Consider the following 14,911-nt stretch of genomic DNA (forward strand, 5'->3'; position numbering starts at 1 on the left):
CATTGCATACAGCAAATTGAATGCATTATTTCATTAAAAAATTAACAATTTAGTTCACATGAAAGACAATTTATAATTTATATTCAAAATAACTGTCTAAGAAAAAGCAGTTTTTATATTGTTCATGTTACTTGGTATAAAATTAGATTTCCTAAAGCAAATATACATGTATTATAATCTGCCTCTAAAAATTATTAAAAATATAAGTGTCTCTTTGGAATCAAGATAGAATTCTGACCCCAAACTTAAGTCTTTGCCCAATTTCTACTTATTTCTAATATATATTGCTATTAAACTCTTTCCCTTTACTACAGATTATATGTGAATTTCATGAAAGCAAAACTAACTTCAAACATCTATCACTTAAACAAGAACATGTTTGTTATTTTTAAGCAATAATATACGTTTTATATAAAATATGGAAAAAAATTTCAGTAAATGAAAATTTTCTAGTATTTCTCAAAAGTGTTCCTTAATTATTTCCTCTTCTATTTTTTTTTTATAAATATGAAATTGCCTGAAATCATTTGAAGTGCAGAATACAGACAAAAGTATAAATAGAAGCTGGGGAATTGATAGGGTGACATGGATTCAGAAATCAGATTCTCCCTTCACAACCAGTTTTTCTCTGTGGTTCAGTTTATTAGAACTAAAGGTCTCTTTCAAAATTATTTGACCATTTAATTCCTGATTATTGGATATAATTTAATAATATGATGCTTCTGGAGAATAGCAAGCAACAATGAGGTGGTAAACTTACCTATTGGCTAGACTCCAAAAACAAGGAAAGTATAAGATCAACTATAGTTACCAGTACTAAACATCCAAAATGGGATAGAGAAAATTTTAGCCCAAACCTGGCTATTGTCAAAGGAGGCATGGTAGATGGAAAAGAAATAATTTAATTGAAATTATTTACAATATGTAATATAAATATGGTCTAAGAAAATAAATACTCCTGTTTTATAACTTCTTCCATGCTTTTGAAACTTTTGTAATGTTTAAACTCTACTGCCTCAGATTAAAATATTTTATGTTTAAAAATAAATGAAGAATAAATAAAAGTATAAAGAATAACATAACACTCTACCTCCCAAATAGATATAACAACTGCTGACACTTCAAGCTGTTTATTTTGTATCTTTTATTTTTAAAAGAATAACATATTACAGCAAGAAAAACATGAAAAATAGAATATTATAAATCAAACTCAGAATTTTTCACTCCATAACTTTCTTTTCTCCTAACCTTAAGTTATGTCATAAGCAAAGTGAAGTTGGCATGTATGTATACCTCCTACATTTTTATGCTGTATATAATAGTAATAATACCCATTTAATATATTTTAAAAAGCATAAATTGTACCATGCATGCATGCTAAGTCACTTCAGTTGTGTTTAATTCTTTGCGAGTCCATGACTATAGTCCACCAGGTTCCTCTGTCCATGGAATTCTCCAGGCAAGAATACTGGACTGCGTGGCCATGGCCCTCTCCAGGGGATCTTCCTGACCCAAGGATTGAACTTGCATTTACTGAGGTTCCTACATGCAGGCAGATTCTTTACCTATGGGAGATTTTACCATACATTATCTATATTTTGATCATTTCCTTTTTTTCCCACTAACATGCCATTTTGGTGACTTATTCATGTCTAAAATAATGCTCTAGTTCATTCGTGTTATCTGCTTTATAGTATTGTATGAATATATTTTCCAGGATATTTCTCTTTATTCATTCTTCCCTCCTTTTCTCCCTCCCTCCCTCCTTTCCTTTCTTCCTTGCTTCCTTCTTTTAGATATATTTTATTTCGTTGTTGTTGTGCATTCAGTCTGATGGCTGCAATTCATATTCCTTTCCCCATGATACCACTTTTAAATTGTTTATATTTCTGCTTTTATAATAGTTGTCTTTGGATTTTTACAAATATATTCAATTGACAATACACTAAAGTTTGTAGCTTTATCCTCCGCCTAAACATTTCAGGATTCAGAATGCTTAAATATTGATTTTCCTCACATGTAACCTTTGATGTTATTCTGTATTGTCTTAATTCTATAGTTTTAACTCACCATTGTAAATTATTGTGGTGCATATTGAGATTTACTAAAATCATTAATGTTTATGCTTACTGTTGATATTTTCACCCTACACCCTTCTCCTGAATTTTGTATATTTCCTTCTTTTCTACCCAAGTACATTGAGCAACAATATATGAAGAACATTCTGTTGTATCAGAAAATGTCTTCGCTGACAGTGAAGTTCAAATGGGTCTCTTCAATGACAGTTCAGATGGGTCTAGAATTCAAGGGTCATAGATATTTTCCTTAAGCAGCTTGAAAATTATATTGTATTTATATATTTTATTAATGTTGGTTATAAGTCACGTAATAATCCTTTTGTTGTTCCTCTATATATATTTTGATTTTTCATATGATATTGCTTATATGTGAAATCAAAAAAAAAAGGATATAAATGAACTTATGTACAAAACAGAAATAGACCCACAGACATAGAAAACAAACTTATGGTTACCAAAGGGGAAAGCCGAGGGAGGGATACATTAGGAATTATGGATTAACATATACACACTACTATGTATTAAGTAGATATCCAACAAGGACCTTTTGTATAGTACAGGGGACTATACTCAATATTTTGTAGTAACCCATAAAGGAAAAGAGTCTGAAAACATAGATATACATGTATCATGATGCATGTATACATGAATCAGTTTGATGTACATCTGAAACTAGTATAACATTGTAAATCAACTGTGCTTCAATAAAAAAAAATTAAATCAATCATATAATTATCTCAATAAATGCAGAAAAAGCATTTGACAAAACTCAACATCCAATTTGTGATTTAAAAGAATTAGCTCATAAAAGTAAGTATACAGGAAACATATCTCAACATAATAAATGCCATTTATGACAAAGCACAGTTAAAACGCTTCTCAGTTTTTTCCTCTAAAATCAGGAATGAGGCAAGGATGCCCAGTCTCACAAGGTGGGACTGTGGGACTCAGAGATACAACCTACTATGTATAAGATAGATAAGCAACAAGGATATATTGTATAACACAAGGAAATATAGGCATTGTTTTATAATTATATATTAAGTACAACCTATAAAAATATTGGGATCATATGATGTATGCCAGAAATTAATATTATGTATCAGCTATACTTCAGTTGTAAAAATCTAGCTTTAAATTCTGTTTCTGGCATCATATAATTCTCTCATTTATATCTAATTTTTGGAACTTCAAAAATATGAATATTTCTAAGTCAATTTATAAAATGTAATTTAGTATTTTGTATTTTTGTAATAAGAAAGAACTCCACATCAGCTAGGGTTGCTTTATTGTCTGATGTGCTTCATCACATACTTAAGTCTTAGAATTTGTTCACATCATTGGCTAAAATTCTTAGTACTATAGCAAGGGATGTGGTGCCTGTGCATCTGGAGCCTTAAGAATTGCTTATGTCACACTGAGTGTGTATGGATGTTTGTTTGTACATGTGTGTTTAGGATGTTAAGTTTTGAGTATTCTTTTTTGCCAATACATATTTAAATAAAATTTGAATTTAGGTCACATGTTAAATAATTTATCAATATCAAATGTTTATGATCAGAAATAAACATCAGAAAAATCCCTCAAAACTCAATTGCAATGAAAAAAGGAATTGGATAAAAAAAGACTAGAGCTTATATTTCTGTTTTCTTTAATGTTATGTTTTATTTCATATTAAGAATAATCTGAATTTCCTGGTGTATATTTACAATAAAAGATTGTGTCTTTCCCTTCTTCTAAAATTTCTTAAGAGAAAGGCTGACGTTACTGAATTGAGACCTGTTTTACTTCCAATGTAGGCCTATGAAAGTGAAAGTGAAAGTCACTCAGTCATCTCCGACTCTTTGTGACCTCATGGACTATACAGTCCGTGGAATTCTCCAGGCTAAAATCCTGGAATGGGTAGCTTTTCCCTTCTCCAGGGAATCTTCCCAACTGAGGGATCAAACCCAGATCTCCCACATTGCAGGCAGATTCTTTACCAGCTGGAGCTACCAGGAAAGCCCAAGAATACTTGAGTGGGTAGCCTATCCCTTCTCCAGCAGATCTTCTTAACCCAGGAATGAAACTGGGGTCTTCTGCATTGCAGGTGGATTCTTTACCAGCTGAGCCACCAAGGAAACCCATCTAGGCATATAGTGCTATAAAATTCCCCTGAATACTGTTCAACAAATTTCTTATTTTTCTTTTTTTGACTCATGAGTTATCTAGAAGTATTTTATCTAGTTCCAGTTTGGGGACATTTCCAGGAAATTTTATTTATTTATTTATTTTACCACAAATAAGATCTTTTATTTGTCACCATTAAGTCTGCATTTTAAACTGATTCTTGGACTGGTGGCTCATATCCATCAGCTCATTCAACTTTAGCACCTGTCTCATCCCCAGTAGCTTTTCCAGAACTACTACCTTCACCATGTAGCTCCATGAGTTTTCCCAATTCAAATTTGGGCTTCTTCAGCACTTTTACTTTTCTAACGAAGACATCATGGAGTGGATAAATAGATTGGCAAGCCTTTTCTATGTCTTTTCCAATGCTATCTGGAATCAATTTATTGACCACCTCTTTCAAATCATTGTCTGCACCTCTGGGGTCATGATTTCCATCATCTGGTGCACCTGCTGGTGCTGGGCGTAAGAGGTCTTCCGAATCTGACTGTCGCGCTTTTTAGTAAAACCCACACAGAACAGACGAAGCAAGTAACCATCGGTCGTCTTGACATCAACGTGAGCTTCAATCATGGTCTGCCATTTTTTGACCATGGAGCACATTTTGTCACGGGATAAGATCCATACCATGAAAATTAGGCAGGTTTTGCCCTGAACATCCTCAGTAATTGGCTTGAATTTTCTAAATGCTACTTTACCATTCTGTAGATCAGCAAGACTCACTTCAAAAACACGACCTTTGAGGCCATCAGATGCGATTTTGGTTCCTTGAGTTCTCGTGACCAATGTTTTCCCAATATTCCTTATATTGAACATAGCTGGTGCTTTCACATCATACCAATCTTTTTTAGAAAATGGGTCAACCACTTTCTTTTTGGCTCCCTTTTTGCCTCCTTTCGTAAGGCGCTTGTTCTTGCCGATCGCCATGGTGCCGCTCAGAGAGCCAAAAGGTATTTATTTTTTTTAATTGCAATTTAATTTCACTGTGGAAAGAGAACATACTAAGACTTGAATTTTATCTATTGAGACAATTTTTTATGAGCCAGAATAAAGCCTATCTTGATACATATTTCACGTGCACTTGAAGAGAATGTATACCGTGCTGTGTCTGGTAGAGTATTCTATAAACGTAAAATTACAATAAGTTCATTGATGGTGTTAAAGTGTTTCATATCATAAAAGATGCTTTTTCTTATTCTATTATTATTAATAGATACTTAAGAAACCTTTAACTTTAACTGTGGATTTGCCATTTATTCTTTCAGTTTTAGAGCATGACTTTATATATTTTGAAACTTTATTAGGTGAAATTAATTTAGGGTTTTGTCCTCTTGAATTATTTACATCTTATAATTATGAACACACCTTCTTTATCTCTGGTATATTCTTTGCTCTGAAGTAAGGGTTTTTTTTGTTGTTGTTGTTCTGTTATTTGTATAATGATCCCAGCTTCCTTCTGATTAGTCTTGTGTAGAGTATGTTAGCCCATCTTTGAATTTTAACTTATTTATGCCTTTATATTTATGGTGTATTTCTGGATATATAGAATAGGTTCTTGCTTTTTTTAATCCAGTTTGACAATCTCTGCCTTTTAACTGGGATGTGGAGAACATTTTCCATTTAGTTGATTATCAGTATATTACATTTAGGTCTATGATCTTGCTTTTTTTTTTGTCTTATTTGTTCCTTATTCCACTTTTGCTTTTTTTTTTTTTTTTTTTTCGCCTTTTGGCATCTTAAATATTCTCACCACCAAAAAAGAAATGGTAGATATGAGATATGGTAGAGATAGTGGTGTTAACTACCTCTGTGGTTGTACACATTTTGGTTTATATAACTGTATCAAATCAACATGTAGGACCCCTTAAACTTACACAATGGTATGTGACAATTATATCTCAAAAAAGCTGGAAAATAGTATTTTACTATATAGTATAAAAAATTTTTACTTTGTTTTGTCTCATTAGCTTACCTCCTTGAAAGAATAAATTTTTATGGGAAAAAAGCATTTCTCATTGCATTTTTATTCTCACTATGAAATGCACAATTTAACATCAAAAGGTACATTTTTCAGATATGAAAAGAATTTTGTATTTATTAATTCATATCAAAAGATTTGGCTTCCAAGTAGTAATTTAGACTGTAGGAGCTATATATTTAAAGCTAATCAAATTTATGATGGATTTTTTCCTGCATATCTGCAAAAGTGACAAGCTAGTTAATTTAAAAGTATGGATTGATTAATAACTCTGTCTATGAGTCTTTATTTGTAGATGAATATAGTTGTGGCAAACTAATTTTTTAATTTTAAAAGAATGATATGTATGTATTGTTAAAGCTATTTTTAAAAAGTCTTGTAGTTTTTCAAGAAATCTTAAAATTAGCTGAACAGATATCTTTTCCGATTCAAATAAATAAAATCTCAAAGACAACTTGAAGACGCCTTCATGACTGTTTAGTAAAAGAAAAAATTTTAGCTCCCTTCCACTATTGGCTAGTTTTTACTTCACCAATAGATCTTTGAAATCCTCTGGCCCTTGCACTATACACTTTAGATTCTGTTTCAAATTTTAAAATAATCGTCTTTTAACTTCACAGCATAAGTGCCTTAAATAGAAGGTGGCAACTGTCTTTTAGAATATATTATACATGTTATTTTTGTTCTTGATTGCTATAAAATCAGCTGAGATTTGGTGATTTCTCTTTTCACTCACTGGAGTTATAAGCTGCCCTGTATTAATAGTAAAGTTCATGAATAGTGATATCATATTAATTAAAGAAGTGTCATTTCAAAAGTGTACTACATTTCAAAATGAAGTGATGCTCCTCATTACTAATACTCTTAATACTCCGCATTAGGGAGTTTGAGCAGAGGGCTTCCAATAACGGCGCTATGGTTTTAACAGGACCATTATGGCAATAGGATTACGAAGAGACTAGGTGTGAAACTGTCTAAGCAGGATACCAAATTTCAGACTATTGTCATAATCTCAGCAAGAGGTAATGGTGAATTGGTTCGGGTACTAACAACTCAGTGAAAGGGGTTATATTCTCAATATATTTTGAAGGCAGAGTTAGCAGTATTTTCTGATAAATGGGATATGAAGTATCAAAAAAAAAAAAAAAAAAAGGAATGAAGGATGACTCTAAGCTATTTCTTCTGAACAATTACAAGTGGAATAGATATGCCATTAACTGAGAGAGTAATCAACATTATTTATTTCCATTCATTTTCATTCATTCTCTTAAACCTGGCAATTTGATTCTACTCCAAACCCTGGAAATAAATTGGACCTTCAGATGCCTTCCTGCTTGCCTATGCTGCAGCATTTTATTACTTTGATCTCTTAGGAAACTCTTCCCCCTTAACTTTCATATCACTTGTCATTATCCCTACTTGGCCAAAAGTCTTTGCTGTATGTTTCTTTCTCAGTCACTGTTTGTGATTCACTTTCACATTCACTTTCACTGATTTTGGTATACAAAGCAATTAACAAAATTGTGTACCTATTAATAAATAACTTAAATGTTGACTGAATGTGATTTATTCTTTTTTGCTCTAGGATGTACTGCTGTTAGCATGACTAAATATAGAAAAACAAAGGCATTTTTCTCAAGTGACTAAATATGTATCAAACAATATAAATATGGCTTCAGAAATTTTAGCCTTATTCAAGAAATTTAACAATATCATTTAAAAGGGTTAAGTATTCTTAAACCAGAGCAATTTAATAGAAAATGTTTGTTGCATTTTGTAAAATGACTTTACTTAAAAATGTATAGAATTTCTGAAATGATTTCATTTAGCGTGAATGGTCACTTTTAAATGGCTTCCATAAGTATTTATAGTATAAAAATCATTTCATGCAATTTATGAATATTTTCTATTATTATTTCAATTTCAAATTATTACTGTGAGTTATGTTTATGCTGTGGCACTTCTGTTTATTATCCTTCACACGTGGGGCAGTGATTTATTTTTCAGATATACAGATTTCATGATTTATTGGCGTACTTTAATATTTTTTGTCTTGATTGCCCAAATGTTTTGCACCTGTTCTTGTGAATATGTGTTAGTCTTAAAGTGATTTAACACAATCACAAACCCTTAATGTAATGCTTTATCATGATCCAATGTGATTATATTGTGTAATGCAACCTTAGCTTATGTTTCTACACTCTTTGAGCTTTTAACGACCTATATCCTGTAGCTAATGAGAAATATTTCATGCTTTAATGTGATCAACGGGAGATAAGATTTTTATCCATATAATTCAAAGTTTAGATTAAGTAGTTCTTTAAGATTCTCTGGACTTCCCTGGTGGCTCAGAGGGTAAGCCTGTGAAAGGTTAGTACCTTTAAATGAAGTTATTAATATTCTTTTGAATATATGTTCTCATACCATTTACTTTCTTCCTAAAATACTTTTCTAATTAATGTTTATCAGTGATTTTGTTTTGTGTTTTGTTTTCTTTTAACCAGTTAGAAATAATGTTGTTTACTTCCACTTTCTTGTTTAGATTTTGGAAGGAATGGTATAGGATTGTAAATATATGTTTGCATTTATTTCCCTTTAGTTTTAGAAAGAGAAACATTGTGAGTTAAATATTCTCTGATTGTGATGAACTGTGTGTCTTTCCAAGGATGTTTTATCAAAGACTTGAGTGCACTAAAGACTGTTGGCTGCTTCTTTGTTAGTTTATTTTACATATAAAATGCATATGTGTAAAGTGGCAAGCCTTATTGGGAGTTACTTAACAAATTAGACTATAATGCCAACTTAATAAGTTTTGAATCTTCAACATTTCATTATACAAAAGCTAAATATTTTTAGAAAATTTCTGGTGGTAATAACTAATAACATATAACAAATTTCAATTTTTACATTTGTGAGTGCTAATATTCATATAGACTGGCTCACAGGGATGGTGTTATTACCTGTTGGGAGGCAATTTTCCATGGTGTTTTTATACATTGTGTGACAACTTTTGTCCTTAACTATCTTTTCAAGGATGTTTCTGAAGCAAGCAGACTTAGAAGAAAGAGATGTTATCTTTCTCCATGGCAAAAAATGGATTGTTTTGAGTTTACTTTAATCAAAATAAGATCTCCCTCTGGAGAAAGTGTTGAAGAGGCTTGCTGAAACCCTCTTACAGAATTGGTTTTTTTCTAAATTCAGAAATCCTCTACTGTAACATAAGCCTACTTTATAGTATCCATCTAAGTCATTGAGCATCACCACCTTGTTTCTTGGGATGGAAGGGAATTGATGAGAATCTGAAGCTTGTATTGAGTAATAAAGTTCTTGTCTCTGATCCAAGAGTCTACTGTCAGTCTTAAGTGTGGAATGCTGACATATTAACTTACAAGTAGGATAAAATCTCTGACCTTTGACAGTTCTTGATACTACAGTTGTTTTACAGAAGAAATAACAGGCTCAGGCAAAGTAAAAAACTAGCCCAACTCCCTAGAAGTCATTAATAACATATAGAAGTAGAACCTGGTCTCTGGCTCTAGGTTTGTGCCATTACATGATGCTGCCTCTAAGCATGTGGACTTTCACCCTATAATGTTAAATTTATGTATCTCGGAAAGTGACAGAAGCTAAAAACACAGTCAGGACTCTCTGGCAGTTAATTTTAGTAGTGAAGACTTATTCAGACATTAATAAAACAACATATATTCATTAAGATTCAGTTATGTATTCAGTATAGCTAACAGAGATATTTTTTTAAAATAATATATTTTTATATTAAAAAATTGACAAATAAAAATAATGATTGTTTCAGAGTTTTGTAGCTGTAGTTTTAAAATTGTAGTTTGGTTTTGAAAATTTTGTTCCTAGAATTTGTAAAGATCAAGAAATAAATAATATGGAGAGAGTAATACAAAACTCTCATCTCCACCAGTACCTTTTTTCTCCAAAATGCTTCTCTCCCTGTCCCTCTTTTACTCTCTCTCTAATAAGTACACATGCAAATGTATTTTGTGATGACCTTCAAGAGGAAATCACATTGCCTAATAGACTATCACTAGTAGTCCTACAATTTTTGTTTAGGATTCAGTATTCTTGCTATCATAAGGCAAATTTACTTCAGTGTTGGGAAGGCTGTCTATGAGGAACACCAAAATGTAATAAAATTTTGAACTAAAAGTTTAGACACTACAATCTATTCTCATCTGTGTCACCAGCTGTATGACCATTGTCATATCACTTAACTTGTTTGCTTTTCAATTTTTTGTCCTAGGGAAAAAAAGTATTGATCATTTTCAATTATTTTAAAGGGCTTTCACACACTTCCACCAGTTCTAGCAGTTGACATTTCTTGATTTGGAGTAAGAAATATGAAACTTTCAAAAGAAACATAGGTCTCATTATTGCATTACATTACTTCATAAATAATTGAATACAATAAGCATTAGCTTCCCTCATAGCTCAGTCAGTAAAGAATCTGCCTGCAATGCAGGAGACCTGGGTTTGATTCCTGGGTCGGGACAATTCCTGGGTCAGAGAAGGAAATGGCTATCAACTCCAGTATTCTTTCCTGGAAAATCCTATGAACAGAGAAGCCTGGCAGGCTATAGTCCATGGGGTCATAAGAGTCAGACATGACTTAGCGAGTAAACCACCACCTCCAAGCATTAGCTACTATATTTGATCTATTTAATATTCTTTTTGTGTTCTACTTATATCCATACTAGCAGTAATATTTCCTTGCAATTTTCATAAAATAAACTGCTGTTTTATGTTAATGCTGAATTTCATAATAATCTTATTTGCCAATAACTTATAGATAGTAGGTGTATGTAGTTCATATACCACTACTATGTAATTAAGGGACCAAACTTAAAATTTTAATTGCATATAAAATAAAGGACATTTTATATTGTCCTCTATATCATAGTCCAACTCTTGGCATCCTATAGTAATTACAGTGCTATGAAAATTGTATTATTCTATTATTACTATAGAGACTATGAACAAACTTCAAGATAAAATAAAATTCAATCTTAAAAAAGTGAAAGTAATAGCAGTCACAAATAAAAAGACATGTGCTTCTTGGAAGAAAAGCTATGACAAAACTAGACAGCATATTAAAAGGCAGAGACATCACTTTGCCTACAAAGGTTTGTATAGTCAAAGCTTTGCTTTTTCCAGTAGTCATGAACAGATTGTAAATTGGAACATAAAGAAGGCTGTGCACCAAAAAATTGATGCCTTCAAATTGTGGTGCTGGGGAAGACTCTTGAGAGTCCCTTGGAAGGTACTCTTGGAAGGTAAGGAGATCAAACCAGTCAGTCAGTCATAAAGGAAATCAATCCTGAATGTTTATTAAAAGAACTGATTCTGAAGTCAAATCCTATACTTTGGCCATCTGATGCAAAGAACTGACTCATTGGAAGAGACTCTGATGCTGGGAAAGATTGAAAGCAGGAGAAGAAGAAGGTGGCAGAGGATATGGTTGGATGGCACCACCAGCACTGAGTTTGAGCACAACTCTGGGAAACAGTGAAGCACAGGGAAGCTTGTCATGCTGTATTCCATGAGGCCACAGAGTCGGACCTGACCTAGTGGATGAACAATAATAAAAATACATATGCCCCAGCTTATGTGCTCATGTAGAGTTTTATTTGGGACATTCAGTTTTTCATTAAAGAAGGAAGGCTTTTTACATAGCTTGCATAATAATCTTTCTTTGTGCTTTGTTAGGTAGATATAATAGGAAATTTGAATGATAAATCATCACAGTAATACATTTTGCAATAGTGACTGTATACAGATGTCACTTCTTCATCCTAACAGTTTGTTTACTAAGGTTATTTCTGGGTTGCATGTTATTGAGTAAAATGTATCAACTAATAAGTAATTTAGAGTAACTTCTGACTTTAATCATTTTATCCTTATTGATATTGAAAAGTATATTTTTAAGTAAAAATTGGTACTCATTCTAAAATGTGACTTATATGTTATACAATAAGGAAATTATAGTCCCTTTTGATCATTCAGGTGATTTTGTATTTTCAAATGAAATTATTTGTACCAATATTTTTATCAGTGAAAATGCTCAGTTCAGTTCAGTTCAATTCAGTCGCTCAGTCATGTCCGACTCTTTGCGACCCCATCAATTGCAGCACGCCAGGCCTCCCTGTCCATCACCAACTCCCGGAATTCACCCAGACTCATGTGCATCGAGTCGGTGATGCCATCCAGCCATCTCATCCTCTGTCATCCCCTTCTCCTCCTGCCCCCAATCCCTCCCAGCATCAGAGTCTTTTCCAATGAGTCAACTCCTTGCATGAGGTGGCCAAAGTATTGGAGTTTCAACTTTAGCATCAGTCCTTCCAAAGAACACCCAGGACTGATCTCCTTTAGAATGGAAATGTTAGCTCAGAATTAATTCAACATCATACCTCATATACTTATCAATGATTTTGTTGTAAAATCCAGCCTAATTCTACAAATGAAAAATATTCAGTGCTGAGTGAGCTGCTGCTGCTGCTGTTGCTAAGTTGCTTCAGTCGTGTCCGACTCTGTGCGACCCCAAAGACGGCAGCCCACCAGGCTGCCCCGTCCTCAGGATTCTCCAGGCAAGAACACTGGAGTGGGTTGCCATTGCCTTCTCCAATGCATGAAAATGAAAAGTGAAAGCGACCCCATGGACTGCAGCCTACCAGGCTCCTCCGCCCATGGGATTTTCCAGGCAAGAGTACTGGAGTGGAGTGCCATCGCCTTCTCCGGCTGAGTGAGCTAACACATATCATTTCTATCACTAACTTACTTAAAGGCAGTTATTAATATAACAGAGTAGAAACAATGGAATTAGGTTTCTCATAATGTTGTACATCCATCAGTCAGTTCAGTTCAGTCACTCAGTTGTGTCCGACTCTTTGCGACCCCATAAATTGCAGCATGCCAGGCCTCCCTGTCCATCACCAACTCCCAGAGTTCACTCAAACTCACGTCCATCGAGTCAGTGATACCATCCAGCCATCTCATCCTCTGTCGTCCCCTTCTCCTCCTGCCCCCATACTGGCAATCAAATTCATTTTTATTAGAAGTGTGTGTTAATCACTCAGTCCTGTCTGACTCTTTGTGATCCCATGGACTGTAGGCAGCCAGGCTCCAGTGTCCATGGAATTCTCCAGGTAAGAACACTGAAGTAGGTTGCCATTTCCTTCTCCAGGCTATCTTCCTATCACAAGGATTAAACCTGGGTGTCCTGCATTGCAGGTAGATTCTTTGCCGTCTAAACCACCAGGGAAGAGGATCATTTTAGTTAAATTAATCCCAATTCTGTGAGCCATTTGCTCTTTACTTTCTGCTTAAATGTTTCTATGTATTATTGAGTTTCCAAGTAATTTTATTCATCGTCATATTGCTCAAAGTTTTGCTGCCGTTTCCCTATTTTGTTTTGTTTGTATGTTTTTAATACCCCAATTCTAAAAACTTAAATTTTGTTCTGAACTTCTTTTTTTTTAAATTTTCTTTAAAAAGAATTCACAGGAAATCCTAGTTGTTGTAACAAAGCATTTTTTGAATTCTATCTTTTAAATCAATTACATGAAACAATATTTTACCTCCTCCTTTTAGGTAATGATTTTTTATCAGTTCAGTTCAGTTGCTCAGTTGTGTCTAACTCTTTGAGGCCCCGTGGACTACAGAGATTATGGAGATTACATAATTACAGAGTTACAGAGATTATGCTGCTAAGTCACTTCAGTTGTATCCGACTCTGTGTGAACCCATAGATGGCAGCCCACCAGGCTCCCCATCCCTGGAATTCTCCAGGCAAGAACAGTGGAGTGGGTTGCCATTTCCTTCTCCAATGCATGAAAGTGAAAAGTTAAAGTGAAGTCGCTCAGTCATGTCCGACCCTCAGCGACCCCATGGACTACAGCCTTCCAGGCTCCTCCATCCATGGGATTTTCCAGGCAAGAGTACTGGAGTGGGGTGCCATTGCCTTCTCCACTACAGAGATTATGGGAGAGCAAAAAAACCTCATTGGTTATGGCTCAGAAATTCTCTATTTTCTTATTTTCTCACTATTGATCATCAATAAACCTTAAGGCAAGAGATTTGCAAGTCAGCAGCTTCTACAGTTGAAGGGAGAACTATGTTTTTAGTCTCTTTCCAATTCCTCAAACATTACATCTCAGATTATATAAACTATACCAATGATAAATTTCTAGTTTCAAAAAAGATTATTTATACATAACTTTAAAAGAACATCTGTTTCTTCCATTGGCTGAAGCAGTACCAGTACTAACTGAGGCTGAATCACCCCCCTGGGCAAGTGGTTGTCTTTCACTTCTGTAATTTTGCATGTGTGGGAAATCCCAAATAAATCCATCTTCCCCTTGTGCTTTTATAGGTACTCAAATGCTCACAATCATAAATCTAGTTGTTGTTAACAAAGCATCTTTTGAATTCTATCTTTTTAAATAAATTACATGAAACAATATGTTACCTCCTCCTTTTAGGTAATGATTTTTTCATATTTAAGACTAATTTATTAGGCTGAGAATACAAAAAGGATGCCATTTCTTCACCTACATCACACCCCTCTGAAGGACTTTTTCTGTTGCTTGAAAGCTAAGAGAAGCTTTGTATTTTCTAAATTTTACTTTCCTTCATAAACTTTTAGAAATTTAATATATTATAT

At 33.6% G+C, this 14,911-nt stretch overlaps 1 protein-coding gene and 1 pseudogene across 1 annotated transcript in view; one reads left to right on the forward strand and one right to left on the reverse strand.

Moving 5' to 3' along the window:
• NEGR1 (neuronal growth regulator 1) overlaps nucleotides 1-14,911 on the forward strand; it is a 1,046,409-nt gene that overhangs the window by 152,452 nt on the left and 879,046 nt on the right. The gene's annotated exons all lie outside the window — the stretch shown is intronic.
• Nucleotides 4,396-5,191, reverse strand: LOC102288204 (small ribosomal subunit protein eS1-like; annotated as a pseudogene).

This window comes from Bos mutus, chromosome 3 (genome assembly GCF_027580195.1).
Source record: "Bos mutus isolate GX-2022 chromosome 3, NWIPB_WYAK_1.1, whole genome shotgun sequence".
Classification (NCBI taxonomy): Eukaryota; Metazoa; Chordata; class Mammalia; order Artiodactyla; family Bovidae; genus Bos; species Bos mutus.